Genomic DNA, 18,640 nt, shown 5'->3' with positions numbered 1-18,640 from the left:
TTAAAAAAAAGACCAGAGTCCATCAAGTTGTTGTCACACTAAAAGGTAAAGTTCCTCTTCATCTTCAGCTTTCTAGTAGATGCTTGAAGGTTTTGTGACAAAATAGTCTGATACTTGGAGCTATTCATGATTCCATTCACCTTGACTAAAGCATGGGTTCTAGCTGATGAAAGGTGTTTATTTTTCATTTTAAGAACAATACAACATATACAGACATTGGCTACAAACAATGTAGCTGTTAACTTTTGCAGTCAAATTAGCAAGGTACAGTACAAAGAATTGTTGTTGTTTTATTGTTTCATATGTTATAGGTTCATATACATTTACCATAGCTTACTATCGGTCTGGATTCAATCATTTCTATTAGATGGTAGTTACGCTTTAGATTTGCGGGTTCTGCTTGAGCTTAGTTACTAGAGGGGGGTTCTCGGTATAGTTAGTGTGGGATTGGCATCTAGCCATGGGGTCCATATCTTATCGAATTTTTGTGGGGTGCCTCTTGCTAGGTACGTTAATTTTATAAGTGGCACTGTTTTGTTGATCATCGCTACCCATTCTGCTATTGTGGGTGCAATAGGACTCATCCATTTCATGATAAGTAATTTTTTTGCGTAGAACAGTGTTGCCCTCATTAAGTTTCTGGGTTGATTTTGTGGAACTAGCTCGTCTATCAGACCTAGGAGGCATACTTCTGGGGTCCTGACTCTAGGTAGGATTAGTTGTTCGTTGAGATATTGTATGATTCCAGACCAGTAGTTAGCTATGTGGATGCAGTCCCATACCATATGGATAAATCCTGCGTTGACATTGTGACATTTAGGACATTCTGCATTTGGTGATCTGCCCATAGCTTTAAGTCTGGTTGGGGTGATATATACTTGGTGGTAGAATTTGAATTGTATAACTCTATCTCTAGTGGCTATGAGAAAATCGTATATGTGGTCCGTTGCTTCTTCCCATTGCTCCTCGTTTAGTTGTGGGAGTATCTGGTTCCATTTCGTTTTAGCTTTATCAAATGGGGAGGGTGTTACTTTCAGTATAACTTTGTACAGTTGGGAGAGGAGTTTCTTCCCTCCCGGATCCCAGAGTCTTATTTCCCATGGGGTTGAGCCCGTGTCAATTGTTAGTGAACCAAATTGCGCTTTGAATACGTGCCTTTAATTGAAGATATCTATAAAACTGCAGGTTTGGCTTCTCCAATTTCTCTTTGAGTATATTGAATTGGACAAAGTTACCATTAATTACCACATCCGAGAGCCATTTTACCCCATTGGCTGGCCAGTATTGGAAATCAGGCAATTCCTTAAAGTGTTGTAAGTTAGTATTATTCCATAGTGGCATTTGTAGTGAATGACCCTTGATGTTTACTCTGTTTTGCTTTATCAATTTAGCCCATGCTGTCATTGGGGTAGTAAGTACTTCTGGAGGAGGTATTGTGTCCCTCTTTTTCCTATACGGTGCATTACGGAGTGCTTCAAATGAACCAATTAGGTTCCCATGTAGTGCTGTGAGTGGGTTGTCAGGATCTGGGTTGAACCAGTTGTGCAGATAGATTAGCTGGCTAGCTATATAATATAGTTGCATAGTGGGAAGTGCTAGTCCACCTAGTTGATATGGTGCTGTAAGTGTGCGCCATCCCACTCTCGGTGCTTTGTTAGCCCATATAAAAGAACCCAGTACCTTATTCACTTGGTTAAAAAACTTGTTTGTGATGTACAGTGGTGTGAAAAACTATTTGCCCCCTTCCTGATTTCTTATTCTTTTGCATGTTTGTCACACAAAATGTTTCTGATCATCAAACACATTTAACTATTAGTCAAAGATAACACAAGTAAACACAAAATGCAGTTTTTAAATGAGGGTTTTTATTATTTAGGGAGAAAAAAATCCAAACCTACATGGCCCTGTGTGAAAAAGTAATTGCCCCCTGAACCTAATAACTGGTTGGGCCACCCTTAGCAGCAATAACTGCAATCAAGCGTTTGCGATAACTTGCAACGTGTCTTTTACAGCGCTCTGGAGGAATTTAGACCCACTCATCTTTGCAGAATTGTTGTAATTCAGCTTTATTTGAGGGTTTTCTAGCATGAACCACCTTTTTAAGGTCATGCCACAACATCTCAATAGGATTCAGGTCAGGACTTTGACTAGGCCACTCCAAAGTCTTCATTTTGTTTTTCTTCAGCCATTCAGAGGTGGATTTGCTGGTGTGTTTTGGGTCATTGTCCTGCTGCAGCACCCAAGATCACTTCAGCTTGAGTTGACAAACAGATGGCCGGACATTCTCCTTCAGAATGTTTTGGTAGACAGTAGAATTCATGGTTCCATCTATCACAGCAAGCCTTCCAGGTCCTGAAGCAGCAAAACAACCCCAGACCATCACACTACCACCACCATATTTTACTGTTGGTATGATGTTCTTTTTCTGAAATGCTGTGTTACTTTTACGCCAGATGTAACGGGACACGCACCTTCCAAAAAGTTCAACTTTTGTCTCGTCAGTCCACAAGGTATTTTCCCAAAAGTCTTGGCAATCATTGAGATGTTTTTTAGCAAAATTGAGACGAGCCATAATGTTCTTTTTGCTTAAAAGTGGTTTGCGCCTTGGAAATCTGCCATGCAGGCCGTTTTTGCCCAGTCTCTTTCTTATGGTGGAGTCGTGAACACTGACCTTAATTGAGGCAAGTGAGGCCTGCAGTTCTTTAGATGTTGTCCTGGGGTCTTTTCTGGCCTCTCGGATGAGTTGTCTCTGCGCTCTTGGGGTAATTTTGGTCGGCCGGCCACTCCTGGGAAGGTTCACCACTGTTCCATGTTTTTGCCATTTGTGGATAATGGCTCTCACTGTGGTTCGCTGGAGTCCCAAAGCTTTAGAAATGGCTTTATAACCTTTACCAGACTGATAGATCTCAATTACTTTTGTTCTCATTTGTTCCTGAATTTCTTTGGATCTTGGCATGATGTCTAGCTTTTGAGGTGCTTTTGGTCTACTTCTCTGTGTCAGGTAGCTCCTATTTAAGTGATTTCTTGATTGAAACAGGTGTGGCAGTAATCAGGCCTGGGGGTGACTACAGAAATTGATATTGAAATTGAAAATTGAAATTGATAAACCACAGTTAAGTTATTTTTTAACAAGGGGGGCAATCACTTTTTCACAGAGGGCCATGTAGATTTGGAGTTTTTTTTCTCCCTTAATAACGTAAACCTTCATTTAAAAACTGCATTTTGTGTTCAATTATGTTATCTTTGACTAATAGTTAACGGTTTTTGATGAGCAGAAACATTAAAGTGTGACAAACATGCAAAAGAATATGAAATCAGGAAGGGGGCAAATAGTTTTTCACACCACTGTATACCGGGGAATTGTGTAATGGGTATATGAATTTGGGGAGGTAAATCATCTTGAACAAATTAATTCTCCCCCAGAGCGTTAGTGGTAGTTTTGCCCAATGTACCACATCATTCTTAAATTTGGTCAGGATTGGCTCCAGGTTTTTTTCATAATATTTAGATAGGTCCCTAGTAATGAAGTACTATTTTAGATGAGACTGAATGTGATTGGTTGATTCTGAATGCAGCTACATCCTATATTATTAATAGGGGTGATTAGTAATGAAACCAGGATTTTGTATGATTTTTGCTTTTCCTTTTTTCAACTTCTTTGTCTAGATGGCAATTTTGCAATTGAGGTGGAATGCGTTCTGACAGGATTTAACTTGGTTTCAATTTATTGAAACAAAAACCTGCCATTTTCAAGGAGTGTGTAGACTATTTATCCAATATCCAATGTACCTACTAAAGGTCAAACAATCTGATCACGATGATTGGGGATACAGGGTGGTGGATACAGGGCGTCGGAGCAAGGACTGCTTAGGTGAGCTGACATGGCCCTCAATCCGACTGGAAAATCAAACCTGCTACATCAACATCTGCCAGATTTTCAGAAGAGGGCCCTATACACAGATGGTCAGGCTGTCTGAAGGGGCCAATTCAGCAGCTTAAATCTGCCAGTGTATGGTACAAGCTTATTCTTGTAGATTTCTAAGGATATAAGATATATGGAATATAGTGCTTAACTGAATATGACCAGAACATCAGTAGGGATCCAGCAGGACTGGACTGGCAATCTGTGGATTCTGGCAAATGCCAGAGGGGCTGCTGTAAGATTCCATAGACAGTCACTATTTATTGGGCTGGTGGGGGGCTGTTTGGGCCTCTGCGTTCTTGAAATGCCAGTGCCTGTTTTGAAACCCAGTCTGGGCATGGGTTCCCATATCTGTTCCCTCATCTTCTTTTGTTCTTTTTTCTCATAGTTAAGTGTAAGGAGGAAGAATATAAAAGAAATGTTTGGAGTCTTCTTTAAGAGCATGGTAAAAAGTGCAGATGAGGTTTTGTTTTGTGGAGTAAAGGTGAGTGCTGTCCCTTGAACACAATGGTTATTTATGTGTCCCCCTCTAAGATGGGGAGGGCTTAAAATGTCTGATATGACTTAAATGCTGAAGTTTTAACGTTTTAGCATTGCTGGACTTAAAGGTAGCATCCTGGAGACTACTCTACATTATGAGGTGTATTTATTAACATTGGAGACAAACATCACCGGTGATGTTTCCCATAGCAACCAGATCAGATCTTTTCTTTTGTTTTCTGATGTGTAGGTAACTGTTCAAATCTAATTGCTGATTGGTTGCTAGCATTACTGGTGATGCTTGTCTCCAGTGTTAATAAATACCCGTGATGCTCGCTTTCATCTTGCAGCACCAGATATAACAAACAGCAGAGGGGCACTTGCTGTGGGTTACACTGGTGCACAGTCTAGTACTTGTCATATATTTAGGTAGGGATGCAAGGAATCCTGGATTTGGTTCAGGATTTGGGCAAATCCAGGCTTTTTTTTTGAAGAAGAAGAAGAATTCGGTTAAGGCCGAATCCACAGTCCTGGCCTAACCGAATCCAAGTCCAAGTCCTAATTAGCATAAATTAGCATGTGCTAATTAACATTCGGAAAGGGTAAAATGGTCAGGTGAAATTTATTTATTTATTTATTTTAACCCCTTCCGATCCTGATTACCATATGTTGATTCGGTTCGGGATTCGGCCGAACCCAAAAAAGTGGGTTCGGTGCATCCCTAGTTTGATTATTTCACAAAAACTACTGGTACTATTCAGTGGCTTTGATAATGTGCCCTGGTGTAAAATTTGTGTTTTTTCCAATCTTTGGCGCCATCAAACTTAAAACACCAAATTTGTTACCAGCATCTTAATCTACCTGTATTCCTGTACCCCCCGGTGTGTGGCTCTTTAATACTGCATTAAAAAAAATACTGACTTCTTTGTGCTCCTGGGGCCACCAAGATTCCTTGAGCCCCAGCCTGTTAATAACCATCGTACAGTGATACCCCTGTCATTATCTGACAACAGCTTGCTTCAGAGAGCCTTTTATTAAAAGCTTCAAATGCACATTTTATGTAATTAGACAATCAATTTTAAAAATCGATTAGTTTTAAGGTTGTTTTTCTTCTACAAAGAAACTTGCTTTTTGATTTCTCTGTTGCCCCCTGTAGGAAGTTGACGAGTTCTTTGATCAAGAAAAAACCTTCCTGGTAAACTACTACAACAGGATCAAGGACTCGTGTGCAAAAGCTGACAGAATGACAAGAACTCACAAAAGTATGTGCGCATGGAACACAATTATACTTTGTCATTTCTCTTTGTTTTAAAGGAAAATTATATCCCCAGAATGAATACTTTCATGGGAAAACATGTTTTTTTTCAAAATGCATCAGTTTAAAGAGCTTCTCCAGCAGAATCCTGCATTGAAATCTGTTTTTAAAACAGAGTTTTTTATATTTAATTTTGAAATTTCACATGGGGCTAGCCATATTCATAATTTCTCAGGGTGCCACAGCCATGTGGCCTGTCCTTTGATAAACTTCAGTCACACTTTACTGCTGAGCTGCAAGTTGGAGTGATGTATCCATCCCCCCCAGTAGCCGATCAGGTGAACAATGGGAAGGGAGCAAGATAGCAGCTCCCAGTAGGTATCAGAATAGTAAGAAATACAGGTCCAGCTTGGGACTCCTCGAGTTACGTAGGAGAAACAATAGTTTATCTGAAAGGAGCACTGGTTCCTTCTGAAAGCTCTGAATCAGGCACAATGCACTGAGATGGCGCATACACACCAATATTACAACTAAAACAAAATACATTTGTTGGTTCGGGAATAAAATTTTAAATGGTAGAGTGAATTATTTGCTATGTAGGGTTTTACATATGAGCTGTTTTATTATATCTTTAGGATTAAAGATGGACAAATCATTATGCTTGCACTAGGTGGACCTGAAATCTTTCTCTTTTTGTTTGCAGACGTCGCAGATGATTATATTCATATTTCGGCTGCCCTAACGTGTAGCTGAAGAGGAGAACACTCAAGTTAGAAAGTAAGCCATAGTTTGCAGCCTTAGGGAAAGGAATGTTTGAGTAGGAAGTTATTTGGAATACTTCCCGTTTGTTATGTGGAAATGATCCATTTTGCTAAGGCTGGGGGCAATGAGAAATCAGATATCAGGCAGCCAACTGAAGAGCACAAAGTAAAATAACCAGCCAACTGGATCGTACTCCTGAATAGAGCATGCCCCTTAGTGCTCATTTAGCAGCATGTGTGCCCCCCAGGGTTGCTGTCTGCACAGAGCATTTAATAAAAAAAAAAACTGGTGCAGTTATTTTTTGTTCCTTGCGTGGGGCATTGTGCAGGGCCCTTATATATCGTTTCCTGCCCTATTGGAGCGTGCAGGATCAGGTCCCTATTAATTCATACATACTAGGGGCAGTTTTTCAACAGGAGCCAATGCAGGGCTTCTACACATGAGGGTTTTCATGCCGAATGTTGTTCTCATCTGCGATCAGCAGTTCAGCATGATGCCTTGGGTACAGGAACAATAGAAAACAATGGGCTCTGGTAACTTAAACATTCCCGTGTGGTAAAAACACCTAAAAAGCAACAACATTGGAATGCATATGCAAATACTCCTGTGTAAGAGCCCTAACGTTTTAATTTGTTTTTGTTGTGTAGATACCTGGAGGAAACCCACCAAGACAGTTTACACTCACACAGACATTTGTGCAGCATATGCAGAGTATGTCTGTGAGAGGGTTCATCTTTAGTGGGGTCAGTGGTGGAGCAGTTAGTGAGAAGATGTGTTTAAACTGGGCCTTGACTGGCACTGCTGAATGGAGCAAGAGGGGAGGACAAGTCTGTAGCTTTTTATTAAAAGCAGTTATTCTAGGAATTTGCAATTGATCATGCATTTAAGAGGCAATGTAGAACCAGTAATTTCTTAAATGTATGCCCAGTGCAAAAAAAGTTAATTTTGGAAATAAAAAAACTAGTGCTCACTATCATTATTGATCTTTCAAAGCAAAAAGTCTTTAGACATTATATAGAGTGCAGCATCAACCACAACCACACCTGGACAGACCGATGCAGTCCCCGAAAAAAAAAATATGAAACTGAAATATGAAAAATCATCTGGTCAGACTGTTTAAATATTTCATGTTAAAAGTCTGAAACTTGGTTTGCGCTGTGGTTTGATCAGACTAAATTAAAACTATCTACAGAGACTCCCTCATGCTAAAATAAATATGAGTGTATATTTTGGCAGTAGTGCAAGTATATTAATATGAAATGAGATGCAAACGGCCAGAACAATTTTCCAGCATGAAATTTCCTCAGTTTTTAGAGACTTGTGTAACATTAGTGTTTATAGCCATAGACAGCTTCATTTCATTAGAGTGCAGTCGGAGTGACCTTTCCCTTTTCCCAGTTTTGGGTGTGTACAGCCTTGTGTTCAACAAATAAAGGCTCTGGCACACGAGGGAGATTCCCTTGTTGCGGGCGACTAATCTCCCCGATATGACATCCCACCGGCAAAAATGTAAATCGCCGGTGTGATGGCATATGCGCACAAATCATAAATAACATATATATGCATGTATATGTGTGTGTGTATATATATATATATATATATATATATATATATATATAATATATTTAATACTTCCCTCAATTGCCTCTTGAATAGGCCTCATTGGCAGGACACTTTTCCACAAGGGAATGCAAGGCCTGTAATCATATCCTCCGAATCGTCAGAAAATGCCCTTTGAAATCATTTTGTGGGTTTAAAAAAGTCCAATATATTAGAAAATCGGTGCACTCCTCCATATTTTTTTTTTTTTTTTTTTTTACTGTTGAGTAAGCCTACTGCATCTTTCCTGTATCTGGTATATCTGCAGTTAAGAGAAATCAGGCAGTGGTTAAGGTCTTGGTATCTGTTCCTCCATTACATGCAGAGCAATTGTTCTGAATGATTTTTGATGTTCAAATAAAGTCATTTACTTTAATTTTGGGAGATGGCGTGAGCAGATGAGAGAGGCCACATAGCTCCCTCAGCTCCACTCATTCAGGCAAACACAAACAAATATATCTGTGGTAAATGCCTGCCGCTGTATTCACACTATTACACTTAGTGGTCAATCGCTGTTTGATAATGGGAAGACTTTAAACACCCCATGTGCCAAAAACTGTATGTATGGCCAAGCAATGATAAATAAGTACAGTTGGTCAAGCAGGTGCATGCAGCAGAGTATAGTGTTAAGCATGCATCCATAGTTTATGTGTGAAGCATTTGTTTGCTTATAAAATTAGTTACTGCTTTGGTTTCTGGCACACCTTCCGGTGTTGAGGGTTAATGGATGAGCCCTGTGAAATAGAACAGTGTTTTCGATCTAGAGTTGCATGCATTTATTCAGTGTTTCTGGTTGTGTGTTTATATTTGTTTGAAAAACTTTCTAAGTAATATTTTTGATACTATTTTTCAGGTACTTGCTAAAGTTGGCCGAGTTGTTTGAAAAGCTTCGGGTGAGCTATATTTGTCCAACGAGTTTTTACGCTATCTCCAATTCTAAATCTCTTTTCCTGAAATGCACCTTCACAAGGTAGAGGAACTGTGTGGGTACTCACGGTTACATTCACTACAACAAACCTGCCAAGCTGGGTCTCACACTCTCACTTATTTTTGTGCCTGTATATGTAACCTTTTACAAAACCTTAGCAATAATCACTTATATTTTTCAAGTATTTCTCTGCAATTGTACGACTGCTGTTCCCATATGAGCCGGTTTCAGCTCAAAAACAACTGACATTGCAAACTATATCCTACTACTGACATTTAGCTTGTCAGCCTGGCAGAGCGCTATGGTTTAGGTGTCGGTTTGGCAGCAAAAGGCCCTAGTATCAGATTGACCTGATAGGATGCACCACTATAGTTTTGTTCTGCAGCCTTTGACTTTACTGGAAGGCTTACAGTCAGTGATGCCATTACAGGATTCTAAATATATAGGCACACTTCCCCTCCCATTTCCAACATACTGGGCTAAATATGCTCGTTACCAGTTTATCAGTTTACTAAGTAGGGCTTGATTGGCTGTGTAGGAGGTCCTTCTGGTATTAGCCCGCTCATGGTGAATCCAATCACTTTTCCCCTTGTTGGTTCCATTTTTTTCTTTAAAAAAATGCAACTATTGGGTGAACTTTCTAGACTACTTTTTACAGCCATCCTACTTTAATTTCTCAGTCATCCTTAGGTAGACTTAGATTGCAGCTGTGCAGTAGAGTTGGTGCTCACTGCAGGGATATCTCCCATCACTTATACGTAAAAGTTTATTAAGTAATATTAAGCCACACCCCTAAACCCATGCCTCTTCCTCTGTCAGTAGCACAACAAGCCCCCACACACCTTAGGGACCCCATTACTTCTATTTCCAAATGCAAACACCTGGGAGTTTGGAGTGGTTTGAATGAGAGACTTTTATATGAATAGGAGATGACCTGAATAGAAATAGAAGTTATACAAAGTAACAATAAAACTGTAGCTTTACAGAGCAATAGTTTTTTGGCTGCTGGGGTCAGTTACCCCTATTTGAAAGCTACAAAGAGTTTGAAAAAGAAGGAAACTAATTCAGAAACAAATAAATAATCAGAAATAAATAATCAAGATAACTTAAAAAGTTGCTATGAATTGGCCATTCTATAACATACTAAACTTTAAATTAAAGGTGAAACCACCCCGATAATGAATTCATTTTGAAAAGGGTATACTGCCGTCTCAGTCAGATAACAATGTTAGAACACGTGTTACATTTGTAATACCAACAATGTTTGACCAGGCACCCTAGGGCCCTCCAAGGCTGGCATATGCAGCTGCAGTGCACAAATGACAGATACTGTGCACTTCCTTGATTGCCCCTGAAATATTAGCTTCATCCACTCCAAATAAGCATATGTTAATGCATAGAGATTGCAGTGAATGCTGTCTTACTTTTGCCATTTGTTTTTCTATTTTATGCTTTCTCAGAACTAGACCCCAATGTGATATGTAGAATATACGTCACCCGTCCCATAGTAAAAGTTGGAAGATACTGACCTAGACTTCATGGTCAAAGCCAGGAGCATACAGGGCTGCTCGCGATTTTGTCAGCGAATATTGTAGAGTAACACAGTTCTCATTGGATTAGGATTTTGGCCAATGGAAGCAACTAGTAATCACTTGAGTGATCCATAATGCTTCCCATTGATAATATTAGAATGTGATATGCAAAGATTTGGCTATTGGATCACTTTTGATGTTTTAGCTGTAGGACCCCGTGTGCCATTAGCCTCATTAACTTAAAAAAATCCACTTTTTAAAATACTTTTATTGGGACAATCCATACTTTGGTTAAGGTCAGAATACTGGCATTTACTTTGCTTGCAAACCCAAGAAAGCAGACAAACAGACAAAAAATGTTCCCTATAGTATGCAAATAACATAACATGCAATGCTGGATCTTTTGTGTGTTTCTGCACGTGTTATACAAGGTGTACACACTGCTTGTGTTTTACAAGTAATCACCACCCAAAGCTGCTGTTCCTGTTATTTACCAACTCTCATCATCTTGCCCTTTCAGTTCACAACTGGGTCGTGCAGTGAGGAGATTTACAGTTGTGAGATCTGTGCCAAAGGCTTTCAGTTAACGCATGCTCAATCGTCACCTCAAGTGTCATAGTCAAGTAAAAAGGCACCTGTGCACCTTCTGCGGGAAAGGCTTTAATGATGCTTTTGACCTATAAAGACACGTGAGGACTCGCACAGGTATGGACACATCAGTAGAACATGGTATTTCTTTGCTGCCCTCTAATGGTTGCTTTGGTGTATTGTAGATCAGTGCTATTTATACAGGTTATATTCTTTATGACTTTTCAATGGTTTAATTGAGGAGTTTCCAACTAAAATATTGTTATTCAGCCATTACATGAAATAGGCTTTCCTTTCCTTTCTCAGATTCCAAATACAGGTATGGGATCTGTTATCTGTAAATCTGTTATGCAGAAAGCAGAGACTCTATTTTAATGAAATAATTTATTAAAAGTGACTTCTTTTTTCTCTGTAATAATTAAACTACCTTTTAAATGATCCCAACTAATTGATACAATTCATGCTTATTTGTGGCAAACAATTCTATTAAGTTTAATGTTTAAATTATATTTTTAGCACACTTAAGGTAAAGAGATCCAAATTAAAGAAAGACCCCTTATCCGGTAAACTCCAGGTCCCAAGCATTTGGGATAACCGGTCCCATACCTCTATCAGGAAGTGCATTAAAGCATTTTAAAATTAGAGCCCTCAGGAGTAATCGGCAGTTTTGTTGCTGGTGGAGCCAGAGACTCATTGTACTATATTAATATCTAGAAATAAATAGTTAAATGGTCAGCCATTAATGAGTTACCTGAGCTTTGGAAATTACTGCTGAATATCCAGGAAGTGCAAACTTTGCTCTCCGTTATCAGCTGCCTGCTGCAGCTCTAGGTGTGTATAAGGGCCGTGGCAGACGGGGAGATTAGTCGCCTGCCTGTAAATCGGCGGTGGGATGGCATATGCGGCGTCGCGATTGCCGATTACATTCAAGCCAGTGGGATGGAATATCGAGGAGATTAGTCGCCTGTGACAAGGTGGATTTGTCGTGGCAAGGGGGGGCAGGGTATGTATTATATAGGGTGTACCAGCACCCACTAATTACCTGGTGAGAGTATTTAGTGTTTATTTTGTTTACTGGTAACAGCTATGAACAACAGATTTTTAGAATCCAAGGAAGAATCTCATAAAGGCCTTTGTCATGCCAGGAGATTGGTACATGTTTCTTGTAGTTGCCACCCCTGGTAATTTGGTAAATTAAAGACAAAAAACATACCTGGCATCTTGTTGAAATTAGAAGGGTTCAAAATACAGTGAAATAGTGCAAGAGAAACAGTTACTATTTGCTACTTAAAAAAGTTCAGCAGCACAAAGATGCCAAATTTGAGGCGAAATGCAAGGGCAAGGAAACCCAAATTAACCAATATTTTGCCAATATTTTTTGGGGGGAGGGAGTTTTCTGAAGGAGTGCTGCATAACCATTTCCAGTCACCCTTCAGCATACATAGACTTAAGCCTGCGCATTTTCAGATTTCCCACTACTGTGCAGATGCAAGTCTAAAACTGGAAAAGTGAAGAAAAATCACAAAAAAATAATCTGATATAGAAGTTACTGGGGCCAGAGCAATTTTTTCTTAGTTGATTGAAAGAGATCAGGGCTAGATTAGACACTTGCACCCAATAAATGTAGGTTTCCTTGTCCTTTAGTAAGAAAAAGGTGGCTCTTCTACACTCAGGGTTACTGATAGGAATTTTGGGGACCCAAACATCAACCTGATCTTCACAATCCATCCCCCTCATCCTCCAAAGCTCTGTGCTAAACCAGCTAAACCCCACCCCTTATGTAGGAAGCCCAGTCCTTTCTGTGGCCCATATGCACACCCTGCTGGTACATGCCTACCCACGGGCTTAAACCTTTTATTGTGGCAAAACATAATTTTAGAAAACTTTTGCAAACGGAATATTTTCTAATTGTTTATAATTGCTCAAGGGTTTGAATACTATTGCAAGGCACCTTAGATGTTCCATAATTCCACTCTCATAAATGGTTGAATTGGCACACGGTTACCCATGTGAGCAGTAACGCCACGTCAAGGCTTCAACTCTTGTTACTGTCCATTCACACACCTATTCCAGCAAATGGCTCACCCTATCATTTGCTGCAATAGTTCCCTATCTGGTCCAGCACCTAGTGACAAACTGTCATGGGACCTTTCCTCTTCAGTAATGACTGAAAGGAACAATTAGCTAACTATCCATACATACATATTTAATTGGCTTTCACTCACACAGATCTTAGCTAATTTTATTTTGTTGGAGCAAATCACCTGGTTATCATAGGTGTAATGAGGGTTAAATCCCCACTGCTTGGCTAACCATATGATTTGCTGCAATGATTCCCTATACGGTCCCTATTTAGGTGTTCAGACGCATACACTCACTCACACACACATTGGCTATTTTTACTGTGTTGGAGCCAATCACGTTGGCAGCAGAGCATAGGTGGGGTTTATACCTCCGCTGCTTGGCTAACCATATAATCTGCAGCAATACTTCCCTAACCAGTAATGATTTTAGAATATTAATACTAAGGAATCGCTGATGATGGCCCTATTTATGCTGTTGATAAATAAATTACTAAAAAGTGGGGGTAAAGTAGCAGGCAGCATTTTGGTTAATCAAGCTCTGCCTGGTTTTCTCTAAATCTAAGTTTCCCTGTATTTTATGCCTAATATGGCCTGAGATATTTGGGCTTATTTTTACAGTGCCCTATTGTCACATTCACACACATCCCACAAAACCATACATCAGTCATACATTTTGAGACAAAACACACTGTAAGCAATTGGTATAAAAAAAACGTTGTTGTAATAGTATCTAATCCTAGTTACATATGTAGCCCATCGCTGGCTTAAAAAAGCCAGAACTGAACCGCTGCTATTTAAATTAATTTTAGAAACCGATTTATTTACTTGTTTTAATTCTAATGGTAACTATAGGTCTCATCTGCACTGACTTAATTACTTATTAGTAGGGATGCACCGAACCCACTTTTTTAGGTTCGGCCAAACCCACCCTAACGAATTCTGCTTAATCCCAAACCGAATCCTAATTAGTACATGCTAATTAGGATCGGAAGGGGGATAAAATTTGCCTAGATGATCCAGAGGAAGGCAAAAAACCCCCGTCTGAAGCAATCTTTAATTTGCTTCAGAAGGGGGGAAAAATTCCTTCCTGACTCCAAAATGGCAATCGGTACAATCCCTGGATCAATGGGGTACTAAATATACTAATAGCAGTAGCCTTGTACAGTAAGTACATTTCTACAACCTGGGCGTATGAGCTGGTTCAGTATTGGCATACGTTTGGTAAAGTACCAGGATATAAAAATATCCTGACACTGGTTACTGGTTTCGTTGAATGGGAGAACAGTAAGGCTGTATATAAACACACAGGCATTTGGGGGTGCTTCTAAGCCAGTCTCACCTGTAGTGCAGTCAGCAGCTCCTGCGCTGTTAATGCAAGCTCTGTAAATATGCTGAACTGCCGCCATCTGCTCTCAATATTATATATATATGGCTATGGGCTGTGCTGCAAGTAAAATGGCCCTAGAAGCACCTAGAAATGCTAGCGGATAATACTGAAGAAATGTATCTCAGTGTTCCCCTATTCAAGAAATGGGTGAGCATTTCAAATGACTAAACTGGTACACACACAAGCAGGCATACACACACACACAAGCATGCATACACACACACACAAGCACGCATACACACACAGCACGCATACACACACACGCATACACACAGCACGCACACACACACACGCATACACACAACAAACATACTCTCATACATAAAACATATATAAAGAACACACAGCACACATACAACCCATACACACAACAAACTTACTCTCATACATAAAACACACATATAAAGAACACACACAGAGCATGCATACACCCATACACACACATACACGCATACACCCATACACACACACACATACACACACAGCAGGCATACACCCATACACATACACCCATACACACACAGCACGCATACACCCATACACACACAACATGCACAACAAACATATTCTGAAGTTTGAAATTTGTGGCAGTGGTGAAATTTTATGGGGCCCAAGCACCCCCCATTGATATACAGTATCTAGTAGAATTAAGTCTAAAAACAACTGGACTTTTCTGAGTTTTTCTTGAAAACGTTTCACCACTCATCCGAGTGGCTTCTTCAGTTCAAATGACTGGTAGGGAATTCCCCGGTATTTAAACTCTTGATGGTAGTAGAGTCACAGACATCCAATCACAATGGTTCCATTGAACTTGTTCAGTTAGGTGTTAGCTGAAACTGACAGGTGTAAGAAGGTATGATCCAATCACAATGGTACCAAGATTCTCATTGATGAAGGTGTTAATCCTTCAAAGTACATGACTGGAAGTGTGAACTGTTGTGAAACTGCCGGGGTAAGGATGTCAACGCGCCATTGTATGTTGGTGACAAGCGGTGTCTCAGGCCCCCTCCTCTGTTCAGGGATGGTTTTTCCAGGTTGGCATAAATGGCCTCTTTCACACCTCTTTCAAACCATCTGTCCTCTCGGTCCAAAATATGCACGTTACTGTCCTCAAAAGAGTGACCTTTTTCTTTGAGGTGTAGATAGACTGCTGAGTCTTGTCCTGAGGAGTTCGCCCGCCTATGTTGGGCCATTCTCTTACAGAGAGGTTGTTTTGTCTCCCCAATGTATAAGTCTGAGCACTCTTCACTACACTGGACAGCATAGACCACATTACTTTTCATGTGCTTGGGTGTTGGGTCTTTCGGGTGCACCAGCTTTTGTCTCAGGGTGTTGCTGGGTTTGAAAAACACAGGAATGCGATGTTTGTTGAAAATTCGCCTAAGTTTTTCCGATGTTCCAGCAACATATGGGATGACTATGTTGTTTCGCCTGCTGTGTTCCTCCCTTCTGTTTGTAGGTCTGGTCTTTCTGTTGGTCTTTGATCAAAGACCCAACACCCAAGCACATGAAAAGTAATGTGGTCTATGCTGTCCAGTGTAGTGAAGAGTGCTCAGACTTATACATTGGGGAGACAAAACAACCTCTCTGTAAGAGAATGGCCCAACATAGGCGGGCGAACTCCTCAGGACAAGACTCGGCAGTCTATCTACACCTCAAAGAAAAAGGTCACTCTTTTGAGGACAGTAACGTGCATATTTTGGACCGAGAGGACAGATGGTTTGAAAGAGGTGTGAAAGAGGCCATTTATGCCAACCTGGAAAAACCATCCCTGAACAGAGGAGGGGGCCTGAGACACCGCTTGTCACCAACATACAATGGCGCGTTGACATCCTTACCCCGGCAGTTTCACAACAGTTCACACTTCCAGTCATGTACTTTGAAGGATTAACACCTTCATCAATGAGAATCTTGGTACCATTGTGATTGGATCATACCTTCTTACACCTGTCAGTTTCAGCTAACACCTAACTGAACAAGTTCAATGGAACCATTGTGATTGGATGTCTGTGACTCTACTACCATCAAGAGTTTAAATACCGGGGAATTCCCTACCAGTCATTTGAACTGAAGAAGCCACTCGGATGAGTGGTGAAACGTTTTCAAGAAAAACTCAGAAAAGTCCAGTTGTTTTTAGACTTAATTCTACTAGATACTGTATATCATGACCTGGATGAATGAGAATCTTCATAGACACCCCCCATTGAGATTTTGTGTGCATCTTGGGCCACCCGCCACACCCCTATGTGGGGCCGCCTGTAGAGGAAGTAGTCCTGGGCCCCCCGCGGCCTTGGGTCTTCTTCTTCTATAGTTACGCCACTGGTATGGGCACTGGTTAGAAAAGGGGGTTAATCATGGCTAAAGGAATAAATTAGTAATGGATTATGACTGTGGGGCAGTGGTGTTACTCTATGGGACCAAGCACCCCGCAATGAGATTTTTATCATGCATCACGGGCCACCCACCACACCCCTATGCTGGTCCCCATATAGAGGAAGTAGGCCTGGGCCCCCCGCGGCCGTGGGTCTTCTTCCTCTATAGTTACACCCCTGGTTAGGGAAGGGGTTAATCATGGCTAAGGGAATAAATTAGTAATTGATTATGAAGAAGACGACAGAACTTTGGGATGTGGGACAGTGGTGTAACTTTATGGGACCAAGCACCCCGCAGTAAGATTTTTTTCGTGCATCACGGGCCACCCACCACACCCCTATACTGGTCCCCATATAGAGGAAGTAGTCCTGGGCCCCCCGCGGCCGTGGGTCTTCTTCCTCTATAGTTACACCCCTGTTTAGGGAAGGGGTTAATCATGGCTAAGGGAATAAGTGGGTGATCACAGATTTGTGTGTGGGGCATTGGTTAGTAAGGGTTAATCATAGGTAATGGAATAGGAGGGAGACAGAACTTTGGGATGTGGGACAGTGGTGTAACTTTATGGGACCAAGCACCCCGCAGTGAGATTTTTTTCATGTATCACGGGCCACCCACCACACCCCTATACTGGTCCCCATATAGAGGAAGTAGTCCTGGGCCCCCCGCGGCCGTGGGTCTTCTTCCTCTATAGTTACACCCCTGGTTAGGAAAGGGATTAATCATGGCTAAGGGAATAAATTAGTAATTGATTATGAAGAAGACGACAGAACTTTGGGATGTGGGACAGTGGTGTAACTTGATGGGACCAAGCACCCCGCAGTGAGATTTTTTTCGTGCATCATGGGCCACCCACCACACCCCTATACAGGTCCCCATATAGAGGAAGTAGTCCTGGGCCCCCCGCGGCCGTGGGTCTTCTTCCTCTATAGTTACACCCCTGTTTAGGGAAGGGGTTAATCATGGCTAAGGGAATAAGTGGGTGATCACAGATTTGTGTGTGGGGCATTGGTTAGTAAGGGTTAATCATAGGTAATGGAATAGGAGGGAGACAGAACTTTGGGATGTGGGACAGTGGTGTAACTTTATGGGACCAAGCACCCCGCAGTGAGATTTTTTTCATGTATCACGGGCCACCCACCACACCCCTATACTGGTCCCCATATAGACGAAGTAGTCCTGGGCCCCCCGCGGCCGTGGGTCTTCTTCCTCTATAGTTACACCCCTGGTTAGGAAAGGGATTAATCATGGTTAAGGGAATAAATTAGTAATTGATTATGAAGAAGACGACAGAACTTTGGGATGTGGGACAGTGGTGTAACTTGATGGGACCAAGCACCCCGCAGTGAGATTTTTTTCGTGCATCATGGGCCACCCACCACACCCCTATACTGGTCCCCATATAGAGGAAGTAGTCCTGGGCCCCCCGCGGCCGTGGGTCTTCTTCCTCTATAGTTACACCCCTGTTTAGGGAAGGGGTTAATCATGGCTAAGGGAATAAGTGGGTGATCACAGATTTGTGTGTGGGGCATTGGTTAGTAAGGGTTAATCATAGGTAATGGAATAGGAGGGAGACAGAACTTTGGGATGTGGGACAGTGGTGTAACTTTATGGGACCAAGCACCCCGCAGTGAGATTTTTTTCATGTATCACGGGCCACCCACCACACCCCTATACTGGTCCCCATATAGAGGAAGTAGTCCTGGGCCCCCCGCGGCCGTGGGTCTTCTTCC

General features: G+C 41.3%; 1 pseudogene across 1 annotated transcript in view; it reads left to right on the top strand.

The window, feature by feature from the left end:
• LOC116410846 overlaps positions 1-18,640 on the top strand; it is a 51,614-nt pseudogene that overhangs the window by 14,673 nt on the left and 18,301 nt on the right. The window contains exons 5-9 of the transcript XR_004222673.1: positions 4,311-4,406; positions 5,559-5,664; positions 6,361-6,434; positions 8,872-8,911; positions 10,999-11,183. The product of XR_004222673.1 is annotated as a sorting nexin-5-like (transcript). The remainder of the gene's footprint in view (positions 1-4,310; positions 4,407-5,558; positions 5,665-6,360; positions 6,435-8,871; positions 8,912-10,998; positions 11,184-18,640) is intronic.

The sequence above is a fragment of the Xenopus tropicalis genome, chromosome 5 (genome assembly GCF_000004195.4).
Source record: "Xenopus tropicalis strain Nigerian chromosome 5, UCB_Xtro_10.0, whole genome shotgun sequence".
Lineage (NCBI taxonomy): Eukaryota > Metazoa > Chordata > Amphibia > Anura > Pipidae > Xenopus > Xenopus tropicalis.
This window is presented reverse-complemented; position numbering and strand designations above follow the sequence as displayed.